Here is an 11,710-nt window from a genome sequence, read left to right as displayed (position 1 = left end):
AGAGTCTCTGTGGACAACTGACTCAAGGAAATCCTGAAGCAGGAAAAGCTTTGGAGAAGAGACAAGACTGGTTTGTGCAGGCTGATACTGAGGTCATGGCAGGAAATCAAAAGTGGAAATACTTAGCAGATATGGGGAGACAGAGACCAGATGCAGGAGAACAGTCGGGGATGGTGAGAGAGTGCTGGCGTTCCTCAGCCCAGAGGTGAGCATGAGTCAACACGGGATTGTGTAATGCTTGGCAAAGTCTCACAAGAACAACCATAACTGCTGTGCATTTAGCAATTACTTTGTGTCAGGCGCTTTTCCTATATCTTCCAACGCCACAATTATCTGCAGTTTACAGGTGAGAAAATGGAGGCCAGAGAGGTCACCCAACTAATAAATGACTCAAACACAGTCACTCTGGCTCCTAAACCTACATTCTTTCCACTCCCTCATGCTGCTCCAAAGCACGGTATCTTAGGGGACAAAAGGAAACAGCTCACTGGGCCGAGGAATGTTGAGAGGGTGTGATGTATGGAGGCCCAGAAAGGGTAGAGTTTCAGGACTGTGGAACGGGCAGACAGTGCCACATACTGCAGACAAGGAGGATGAGCTGAGAAGCACTACTGATTTGGTGAGCAGACGCTTCCCAGAAGGGCAGATGGCTGAGGGCAGGGACTGTGTCGGGAGAAACCAAGGTGCCCACATAGAGCAGGACTGCTCTGGTGATCCTGCAGTGGTGCTGGTGGAGAAACTCCTACAGCAGGCAATTCAGCCATTGTCTGATGGCCACTTCGTGTGGCTAAGTAGGGAAGGAAAAGTCAAAGCACTCGGCCTCACACAGCTCACAACTTAATTAGGGACACTGGCTTTCAAACGTGACAACCAGAGACCATACAGCCTGGAGGGAGTATGCGTCTACCCCAAGATGCCACCCATTGCCATGACTTCTGTCAGCTTCTGGGGGCGGGGTGTGGGACATGAGCTCCTGAGAGACAGCTGGGCCAGCCATCTGTATGGCATCTGTGTGTGATGGCAGTGGAAGCCCAGAGGGATGCTGACCTCCCCAACAGCGTGTGCTGCTGGAGTAGAAAACAGAGTACAGGACAGATCTCCAAGTAGCACCCGCATGTCTGGGACAGGCAGAAACAAGTGGACCCCTAATGACACTGAGAAAGAGTGGCCAGAGGGGAAGGAGGACAGGCAAGACCCTAGGTAGGGAAGATATGAACTGAGGCTGAATCCCTCATTTGAGTGTCCCCTTTCAGCCAGAGCCAAGAGGGGCCACTTCTCTCTACACCTGCCTTGGCGGCTCATTGCTCTCCTAGTCTGTCCAGCCAATTCAGCAGTATTTCCTCTTTCCCGCCTCATTTTCTAAATTTGCAGGCCAGTGAGTGTCATCCTTGTGAGAGAAACAAGACTCTGGACTCTTCTCTCCTGTTGCACTTCCGCCTTCCAACTGCCTCTCACCTGTTGCAGGTCAAGAGAGGACACACAGAATTCCTCTGCTGGACGGCCTTGGCCTCGGTTGCCTCTGCCAGAGAAGCTTCCAGCTGCCACAGTGCCTGAAATACCAGCATTCTCATCAGTTCCTCCGGTGAAGAATTATTCTCCCCTCTGGTTTCGGTCTTAAAATGTAAATGTACCTGGAAAAGTAACAGATTTGGTCTCTAACACTCTAGAGCAAGTCCTTGAGAAGACCTCTTTGACATGCCTTAGAGGATTCAATACTTTGGGAGCCCTGGGCAGCTGAAGTTGGCACTGAGAGATGGCTTAGGGAACAGAGAGGGAAGGTGGAGGGGCTGGGGAAAATCGGAGCCCATTACGCAATTTTATCCTGCATTAACCTCATCCCTTTGCTTGGGTTCAGGGCAAGTTGTAATAATTCATTTGTGGCTGAGGCTGTAGACGCTTCGGCCATATCCCCTTGGCCTACCTCAGAACTCACCTGCAGACATTTTCCAAACAACAGTGGGGAAGGTTGGGTGATCTGGAGAGTTAATGTCCTGCAGAAATAAATGGGAATCCATTCCAAGGAGTGTTCTATGTGCTCTCTCAGAGGGTCCCCAGCCTGACTGGGCCCCCCAGTTGCCCACAGCAGTAACCCCTTCATTAGTGCACTTTTAATTGCTTACCTTTCAGTGTGCTTCTGGGATCACCTCTGAAAAAAAAAACACTATTCACACCCAATAGATATAATAAATATTCACACGCCATACTATTCTTGTTTCAGATTTTGCTTTGGCGGAAATAGGAACCAAGACACCATTATTATAAAGGAGCTCACCCTGTTGTTCCTAGTACCAATGGAGGAGAAAAAAAGCCCACTTGCTTCTGAAACAACCCAGAGACCCAGAATTTAGAAATGTACATCAAAATCTCAAATGCCCCTATTCTTTGACCCAGTAACTCTAGAAGTTTCACTTAACTTAAAATAACTAACAGACTGTATGCAAAAATGTATGTGTGAGGACGTTTATTCCCACAAAGAAGAGTAAAAATTGGGAAGCAACTTAAACTTCCAGCAGTAGCAAATGCTTAATAAATTATGATAATCCTATGTTGCCATTAGAAATAATAAATCGACTTTTCTTCCCACTTTCCCTGTCTGTGGTGACAAAGCATCATGTGCAGAGTAATCTACTTTTGTAAATACTACATTCACGTGTGAACATGCGTGCAGGAAGAATCTGGAAGGATGACAACAAAATGTTAATAGTGGCTATCTTTGGGTGTAAGAATTGGGGATTGGGGATCATTTTCATTTCCTTCTTTACACATTTATTGATGGGTTAAAAAGTGTTTTTTTCTTTTTACCACTAAAACAACTTTTAAAACTCCAAAAAAAAAAAATTGTAAAAAATAAACTAATGGCCTCAGCCACATAGAACTTGAATTCAGCCGCGAGCCAGAACAGAAGGGAACCGTCCCACTTAGCCAGAGCCAGGACACTGCTCTAAGCAAGTCAGCAACTACATCTGCTTACTGGCGGCCCCGGGAAGCACGGCGTGTCACGTGTCCAGCATGTGCGGCCCCACCTGACTCAGAGGAAACACGCGCAGGCCGGCATCCACGCTTGGGGTCGCCCCTCAGGCCCGGTCGTACCCCGGCACCCCCCCTCCCCGCCCGCCCTCTGCAGACCACCTCCCCTCCCCCCTCGGGCCTAGAGCCCCAGCTGGCACTCAGCAGGTCCCTTTCCAATTTGCTGCACTTTCGGGAGTTCGTTATTCCCACGGGAAGCGAGGACCTCGTTGCCATGGTGATGTGAGCCTTCCAACCCCGAGACCCGCCCGGGAGGCGCAATCCTTCCTTGCGCGGCCCCGCCTGAACTCCCGGGCTAAGGGCGGCCTCGGTGGGCCCGCCCTGCCCTGTGGGAGAAGGGTTTTAGGCTCCAGATTCTTTGGGCTGGAAGGAAGGGGGGACATTAATTAAGAACCCAAGGGAAGAAGGTAGGGGAAGGAAGACGAATGGATAAGAAGGTTGTTTTTTTTTACAAGCCACTCTGCCCTTTCCTCCCACCCACCGGGACTCTTCAGTCAAAGGCGGTCTCTCTGGATCAGGAGCATTTGGGTGGGGACGTCGGACACTCTGCTTTCTTCTCAACGTCTTCCAGGAACCCCGGGGCATTTTTTAAAGGTTCTGGAACGTAGCTCACTGGAATGAAGCTTTAACCTCTCCTGCCCCCCCAGCCTGGGACTGAAAAGAAGCGGGGGAGCGAGCGGGTCGGAGCGACCAGCCGAGCCCGGTAACGGTGGGTGGAAGGGAGGGCGACGCCTTCGGCGCCCTGCGCTGCGCCGCCCAACCTGGGACCCGGATCACCGCGCAGGGAGCGGCCGGGGTCAGGTAGGAGGCACGCGGCCCACCGGGACCACCGTCGTTCCCCGCCCCCTGCCCCCACGCCCAGCGGGAGGTGGTGCGCCGAGCCGGCCGGGGTGGGGGCGGTCACGCGCGCCGCCCCGGTGCTGGGGCCACGCCCCGTCGCCCTGACCACGCCCGCTTAACGCCCACTGGCTGCCTGGGTGCCTCCCTCCGTGGCGGCGTGGAACTCGCAGACCTTAGCTCTGAGAAAGAATCTTGTCTCCTGTTACTCACCCCAGGGTGGCTGCCCGGGGAAAAGCTCCAAGCATATCACTGACTGGCCTGGAAACCCTTTCATCTCTGCTCCATCAGCAGCAGCTCTTTGATTAATTGAGTCTCCTGGCGTTGGAGCCTCCAACCATTGCCACGCTGTTAAATCCCTGGGTGCCTGCTGGCTCAGATCTGGAGCACGTGTACACCCAGGCGCACCCCCTCTCCTCAGCCCTCTTCCCTCTTCCTGCTGCCTCCCTATCCCTGACGCTGTAAGACACGGTTGCAAGGAAGCTTAGGTTTTTCCAAGAGTCTTTTTCCCTCCAGCCTCTTTTCGCACCGACCTACTCCAACACCTGACATTTTCCTTCAACCACACCCTCCCTCCTCTCAGTGTCCACACATACACACAGGCCTGTTCCCTTCCCCTCCATCAGTCCAGTGAGAAGTCAGTTCACCCACAGCAAGAGCACAGACAGTCGACAGCTGCCCACACAGCCCAGGAGAGCTGCACACCCAGCAGCACGCCCATGTGGAAATAGTATTTTGACAACCCCAGGCATCGTATTTCATGAGTGAGCCAAATGTAGAAAGGATTAGCTGTTTCACCCAATAAGCCCACATCTGTAGTTACATTCTGATGGGGATAAAATTACTCTGGTTATTAATCCTTCTGCTTTAGGGTATAAGCTGATCACCAGCTGGGCTCAGGAAAAAAAAAAAATCTATCCCAGCTCGCGCCAGCCTTCTTCCCCACCTTCACCTGCCCCATCTTCTGTGCTGCATTGTACACATATAGGTCTGTATACCAAGTTGAAGGCCACCAACTGAGGCACCTCTAAGACAGAACAACCCCAGTCTGTCCTGTAGAGGACACGCATTCAGTCACGTATGTATTGAGAATCTACTTTATGCAAGACATCATCGGTCTTCACTGTGGCAAGAAACAAAGATGATTCCTGCATGGCCCATGTCTTTTTCATGCTGAAAAAAGCTGAAGTGGGCGGTCACAAACTGCCTGTGGTTTCTGGGACTTCCTGCCTTGAGGCACCCTGGGTGTATCAAATGGCCTAGGGGAATCCAGTTCAGTATGGGCAGTATTTTCTAAGCCATCTGCCAACAAAGAATGTAACCATTTTCTCTAGTCTTTGCTTATGTGGCTTCCCCTACGGGGAACCAGCAGGACAGGGTAGCTTTGTTTCTATCACTGATCCTTTCTCTTTGGACCCCAGATCTGCAGGCACTGGTGACTTCCAGGAGTCTCCATTCACACCAAGAAGAGAGAAGCAGTTTGAGAGCCAAAGTTTACTCCTTCCAGATCATCAGGCCTGCAGCACCACACACAAAGAAGTGACATTACTGAGAGACCACTTGCCCTAGTCACTTCAGACCTGACCAAGTATGAGCTGACTAAGTTCAAAATTGGGACCTCTCAATAGTGAAAAGAGGTGCCATTGATAATTACATGGAACTTTCCTCAGCAAACCACAATGTGCCCGCCTTACCTGAAGGGTCATTTCCACTTGCAAGGGCCATGATAAGACGCACTACTGAAACACAACAGTTGGTTAGCTCCTCCCTGAATCTTTAAGCCCTTTTAAGAATTTTAGATGTGCATCCTGAGAGAATTTCTGTTTTCTACGGACATTTTCCTAGCATCCTTTTGCTGTAGAGAACTAGCAAACTCCTCCAAAGGAAACTAGATTAAAATGCATTTTAAGCCACTCCTGTTTTTAATACTGTTCAGTTCTCATTGCTATGTTGAATTAAATACTCCCTTTTAAAATGAAAAACAAAACATCAGTCCCGGTCTGTATACCAAGTTGTGTGGACACTTACTCTTGAGTGGACACTTACTTCAGCCCTTCCCCTCTCCTCCACTGGTTTGCCTCCTTTCCTGATGCATCTATATTGCCGCTCTCCAACCCTGGATCAGCCCAACTATCTGCTTTTATTGGTGCCATCTATGTTTAGGATGCTGGGAGATAATGGAGGTTGTCATCAATAATGTCCATTAAGTGAAAAAATCAGTATTGATGCCATGACACAACGATGCTTCCTACCCTTGAATGCATGTCCCAGTTGCTCAGTTGCTCTGCTGGCTTTCTCATTTTGCATTGTAATATTCCAAGCCCTCAGTAACTCAAATCTCCATCGACCCCCTAACTCTTTGCAGTGGCCCTAACTTCTCTAAGAACAAAAAACAAAACAAAATAAGCTTGAGTTATGAGCTTCTCAAATTTTCTAAACTCTCTTCCACCTCCAAACTACACACATTAATGAACACCCCTCTTCATTGAAAACTGCTCTCCTTTCCATTCCATCTGCATGACCTCCATAGGTGCTGGCATGTACTTACGTAGGACCTCCTCCCCACAGCCTCGATACAAAATTTTTGACCCTTAGTTGGGCTCCTAAAGACTCAGCTGGATCAGTGAGAACCTTTCCATGGAATTTTGGGTTTGGGGTGAAGAGGGTCAGTCCAGTCTGTCTCCCGTGGCTGCAGCTGTCTGCTTTGTTTCCCCATCAGACTGAAGAAGATGAGGACCTACAGGGAATATAAATGTGCTCATCTCCATATTAAGAAACTAAATAATAAAGACTTTCTTTCATCTCTGCTCCTCCTCAAGTTTCCAGCCCCTTCCCTTCTACCTTCATCTTCTTACCTCCTACAATACCCAATCTACTGCTATAGTCTGGCTCCCTCTCATCTTCCCTCGGTTGACCTAAATAAAGAGGTAAACTGAGGCAAGCTCAAATCACCAGAATTTAGATTTATTTGGGAATGACAGCACAACCAAAATTCAGAAAATGCATTCCTTAGCAAGCTACAGGCAAGTCCATTGAGGGTTTGGGGCAGGCTATATTTATGGGCAAGGAGTGCAAAGAGGGGAAAGTCCAGCCAAAGTCCAAGTATAGAAAGTTCACGGACTTGAAGATAGGAAGGGATTCTTGACAGATGTTCTTGCTGAGGAGATGAGGCTCACTCTTCTGTAAATCAAGCATTTACAGAAAATCAGTATCTTGGTTCTGAAATTCCATTCTTCTGAGGGCAAATGCATGGGATTCTTTATTTCATATCCTGTGGTTCCAATTTAGATTGAAATCCTTTTATACCTCTTTCCTCATGAGCGGTATATTACAAACTATGCCCACTTCCTTGCATCCATGCCACTTAACCCGCAGCATCTGGCATCAGCAACCCCTCTCTCTACCTTGAATCTTGCACTTACCTTGATGGTTTTTCTCCTGGTCCTTGCTCTAACACAAAGAAATTTGACCTGAAGATGCTGTACCAGAATCTAAATGTACTAAGGATCTAAAGCTCTAGGTTTTTCCAAGCTTCTCACCCCATAGAAATGCAATTGGCCTGTTCCCGCTCCCCGGGTGCACACGGATTGTAGTGGAACAAGACGGTGGAGAGCAGGGATAGGGGTGGAAGAGGGTGCTAGGGATATATTCCCTAAGCACTGACGTTTTAATGACATTTAAGTTTTGTATTTTCACTTCATGTTAATCAGTGCTTGATTGTGCATTTTAATTTACCATTCCGTTGGCACCAAGGGATCACCCACTTTTAGCGCAATGTTTTCAGGATGCAATGTATTCTCAGTGTCTCAGAGAATTTCTACTCCTAAAGTGAGTCTCTCTGCTCCTCAGATTGAGAAGTACTGACTCAAGGAACAAGCTTCCTTAAAATGTGAGTGCTGTCTATCACCCAGCAGCATCAAAAGGAGAGACAGAAATGTAACACCTGAGTCTTGCCCTCAAAAACTCATAGGCTCATTAGGAAATGGACACAGGAACACTTAAATTAAATACACACATGAAGTAACAATGTGGGACATGTCACAAAGTGGTATGTTATTAAGTGATGTGGCAAGAAAGCTTTCCCTGTATGGGAATGACCATGGAGGCTTCCCGGTTTGGGAGGGTTGGGCCATAATTTAAACCGGGCTGTAGATGAAAAGTAAAAAGTTATGTAGACAGAGAAGAAAAGAAATATTCTGGCACAAAGGAAGTTCATGAGAAAACAAAGTCCTGAGCTTGGGATCGAGATCAGAGCCGACTGAATGGAGGGTTCTTATGGGGACAAAGTGGACAATATGGGTTACCCTCTATCAAACTCAGCACATATGCAAGACATCAACACAGCAAGGACACCAACTTTTGCTTAAGAATCTGTTGCTTGCTATTTTTTAAAAAGCATCAAGAAAACATTATGGAGAAAATTAGAGTTGTGTTCCTTGTACTTATTCTATGGTTTTTAATATCGTATATTCACTTCTATGGAGAGTAGAAATGAGACACCACGATCATGACAGTGCTTCTTCCTCTAAAGGTCTAATGCAGCTTGTTAGGAGAAAATCAAGTTGGGGCCACCTTCTGGGAGACTTGAATTCCAAGTGAGGCAGACTCTTCAGGGCTTCAAGGACAATGACAACCTCACATTCTCTGGGTCTCTGAGGTTACACCCTTAAGTCTAATCCTGGGCTTCAGATCCTTTGCTGCGGCATACAGCTACAAGGTCATACTCACGAGAGTCTTCTTTATTGCGGTGATTTATGCCTCTTTGTTTTGTTGCCATTGTTGATTGGCACTGGTTGGAAGAAATAATATCCTCTTGAATGCAAAGCCTCCCTTGCAGAATATCCCCTAAAACAATTGGTGATGTTTATTGCTTTTATCAACTTGACAGTCTGGAGACAATATTGATGATATTTATACAACTTTTTCATTCCTCCAGGTTAGTGGGACACGACTTTGTTGCCGTCACCTCTACCCACATCATGCTTGGGAAGCAAGGATATGGCAGTGCAGTGCCGTGCATCCCAAATATCTGTGAGATAAGTAAATGAGTGAATAAGTGAATAATTAAAGAGGATCTGTGCTAAGAAAAGGCATCCCAAGGTTGGCATTGTGAGGGCAGCTGGAGCAGACAGTGGCTAAGGCCACCTCTGAGCTTAACAGCTCTCCTTCCACTGGACGCAGGTCAGGGAGGACGTCCAGTTCGCCAGTCATCTGTCAAAAGAGATCCCCATTCTGTCCTTTCCCTCGAGCTCTCTGAGAAACATCCCACCACCTTCATGGTAGTGGATCTCTGCTTCTCCAAACCTCAGGGAAGACAGTTCTCTCCAGTGGCCAACTCAGCTCCCTCTAACCGCAGTTTCAGTGAGTCCGTCTGCCTGCTCTGTCAATGCCAACGGCTCTTCTCAGGGTCAGGGTAAAACATCGTGAAAGCCAGCCCGGGATGAAAGTCCACAGAAGGACTTGGTGGAGAGGAGGGGAGAGGCATGTGCAGAAACACCGTTCAAGGTGATGGGGATCTGCAAGAGGCAGAGAGGGGCCCCGGGGATTCACGCGGGAAGAGTAATTACATGCAACACAACAGCTCTCCGGGCCAGCATCACTGCCCAGAGCGTGGCCCTGAACGAAGGTGGATTGCTTCAATTATCTGGGCATCTTGATGAATGGGCCCTGCACACGCTCTGGGGAAGATGGAAGGAAACTAGCCACAGATTAATCACTCGTGGCATCACTGAATGGACGGTGTTTAGAGCCTGTGAGCGCCACGGGCACAACAGGTTCACAAAAGCAGAGAGGGAAACGGAAAGCAGTCAGGCCGTGATTAGAAAAAAAAGGGGAGGAAGCAAATATAACATTAAGACTCCTCTTTTGGGGGCTAATTTGCATAAAGATAGTGGCAATTGAAGTAGCCCAAGTAGGACTGGACAGTGGAGTATAGTCCTGGAATTGCCTGGCCTAAAGTGCAGCCAGGAGCTGGGGCCCTAAAGGTAACCCTGAACCAGAGAAGGAGGGTCTCAGATGCCAAAGGAGGGAGAGGCGAGGGAAGGAGACAAGAACTGCTGACGCCAACCCAGGAAAGGTTTCCAGAGAAGATGAAGCCATGTGCCGATCCAGCCTCTTCTAGGACTTTCACAGTATGCACCATTAGTGGGGTCTCAGTGCTTCTCTGCCCCAGATTACTATGGGGTATGTGTGTATTTAAATAAAGAGAATTATTTTTCCCTTGGGAAATATCTGATCGTGTGTGTCCAGCATTCAACATATGGTATATCATAAATGTTTGTTGAATGATTGAATAAAAATAGCGTTTGTTACACTTCTCCTGTGTCAGACAATATGCTAAGTGCTTTACACAAATAAATTTAATGTAATTCACACAATCTTCCTATGAGGTGTTTTTCAATTCCTCTTTTAGGGATTGAAAAAAAAAAAAAACCTGACGCTCAAATAAGTGAAGTAACTTGTTTAGCTAGTGATGGTATGTTGGATGGAAGAAAAGAAAGGCGAGTGGGGCACATGTGAGACGAGGGGAGATTCAGAGAGAGAGCCAGGGTGGAGGTGGGGAGGAGAGGGAAAGGGAGGGTGGAAGGGACATCTCCCGAAAGGCTGTGAGGAGTCTCAGGGAATTTCTTTTGAAAATCATCTGACTTAACCAAAATGTGCCTGGCACGCGGATCCACTTTAATTCGTCTTTCGTACCAGGTGTTGAGTCCTGTGAAGAGCTGTGAAAACTAGCACTGCCTCACATGGGACTGAAAGAAAATAAACCGACAGGGCAGGATTTTCAATGAACTTACAACCTATGACAGAAGCAACCCCAGCTCTTTGGGCCTCTGACTCCTGAAGCCTTTGGCTACTGCACACAGACAACGGGACAGAGGGGGACCGGTGTGTCCTTTGTCCAGCATCCTGGTTGTCGAGACATGATTCTGTGAACCTCACACAAGGTTCTGTTCAGGATAATAACAATAATAACTGTTGAGTGACTGAAGGGAAATGTGAATAAGAAAAGAAAAGTCAGATGACCTCACAAATGTGCACACTAAACTCCCTCAGGTGCAGGGAGACAGGACACGATTTGGACTCTGAGCTACCTAGCAGCCTAAGCAATGAAGGAAATAATGAATTCCCATGATAGCCATGGGACAAAAATAAACCATGGTTTAGAGCACCATGTGGTATTACTATCCGTGGGTTTCGTGTTTATGTCCCTGGACTCCACACTGGACATTCCAAACCTACAGCAGCAGTAGTCTCTGAGGGCAGGACTGCAAAGGCATCACAAGACCCTGCTGCATGGAAAGGGCCATCCTGCCTCCTACCGTTGCTGCCACTTCCTTGGAGCCAAACCCCAGAGTAAGAGGAGCCTCAGTGGGCTTCAATGCTGCCCAGGGACACCGCTCTTGGGAGCTTTGTTCCCAACTGGAAGCTGCAGCTGTCCTGAGCCTGAGTTTCCAGGCTCCAGCCCAGGGATGGAGCGTTCAGTAACATGGGAGAAAGCCCCGACAACCAGGGAATAACCCAAAGGGAACAAGTAGAAAATGGTGAATGCCTCTGAGGTATTGGAAAATGCAAATCACAGGACAGGACAGGAGCCATCAAAGGCTGTCCTGTCAGCTCGCTTCAGGAGGCTGGGACAAGAAAGGGAATCCCTCAGGGCCCGTTCCAATACCAGATCATGGCCCTGGTGGGGGTCCTACAGATGCTACAAGTCAGATTGTAACTTTGATTCAATTACCATGGGCTGAACACTCTTTACACACCTGGGACCGCTGGGGGAGCCACATGTTCCAGCTCAATGCATCCCCGCTCTCAACTCCGAGGCGGGCATTTTTATGATTCACGTTTT

At 48.2% G+C, this 11,710-nt stretch overlaps 1 long non-coding RNA gene across 1 annotated transcript; it reads left to right on the top strand.

Annotated features, from left to right (window-relative positions):
• Positions 1-3,114: 3,114 nt before the first annotated feature.
• Positions 3,115-10,177, top strand: LOC131483433 (uncharacterized). Its single transcript, XR_009247673.1, has 2 exons — positions 3,115-3,828; positions 8,801-10,177. It is a non-coding gene; the product is annotated as an uncharacterized LOC131483433 (long non-coding RNA).
• Positions 10,178-11,710: the final 1,533 nt, after the last annotated feature.

Source organism: Neofelis nebulosa, chromosome 8 (assembly GCF_028018385.1).
Source record: "Neofelis nebulosa isolate mNeoNeb1 chromosome 8, mNeoNeb1.pri, whole genome shotgun sequence".
In the NCBI taxonomy this organism is placed as follows: domain Eukaryota; kingdom Metazoa; phylum Chordata; class Mammalia; order Carnivora; family Felidae; genus Neofelis; species Neofelis nebulosa.
Note: the sequence above shows the minus strand (reverse complement) of the source record. Positions and strands in the feature narration are given on the sequence as shown.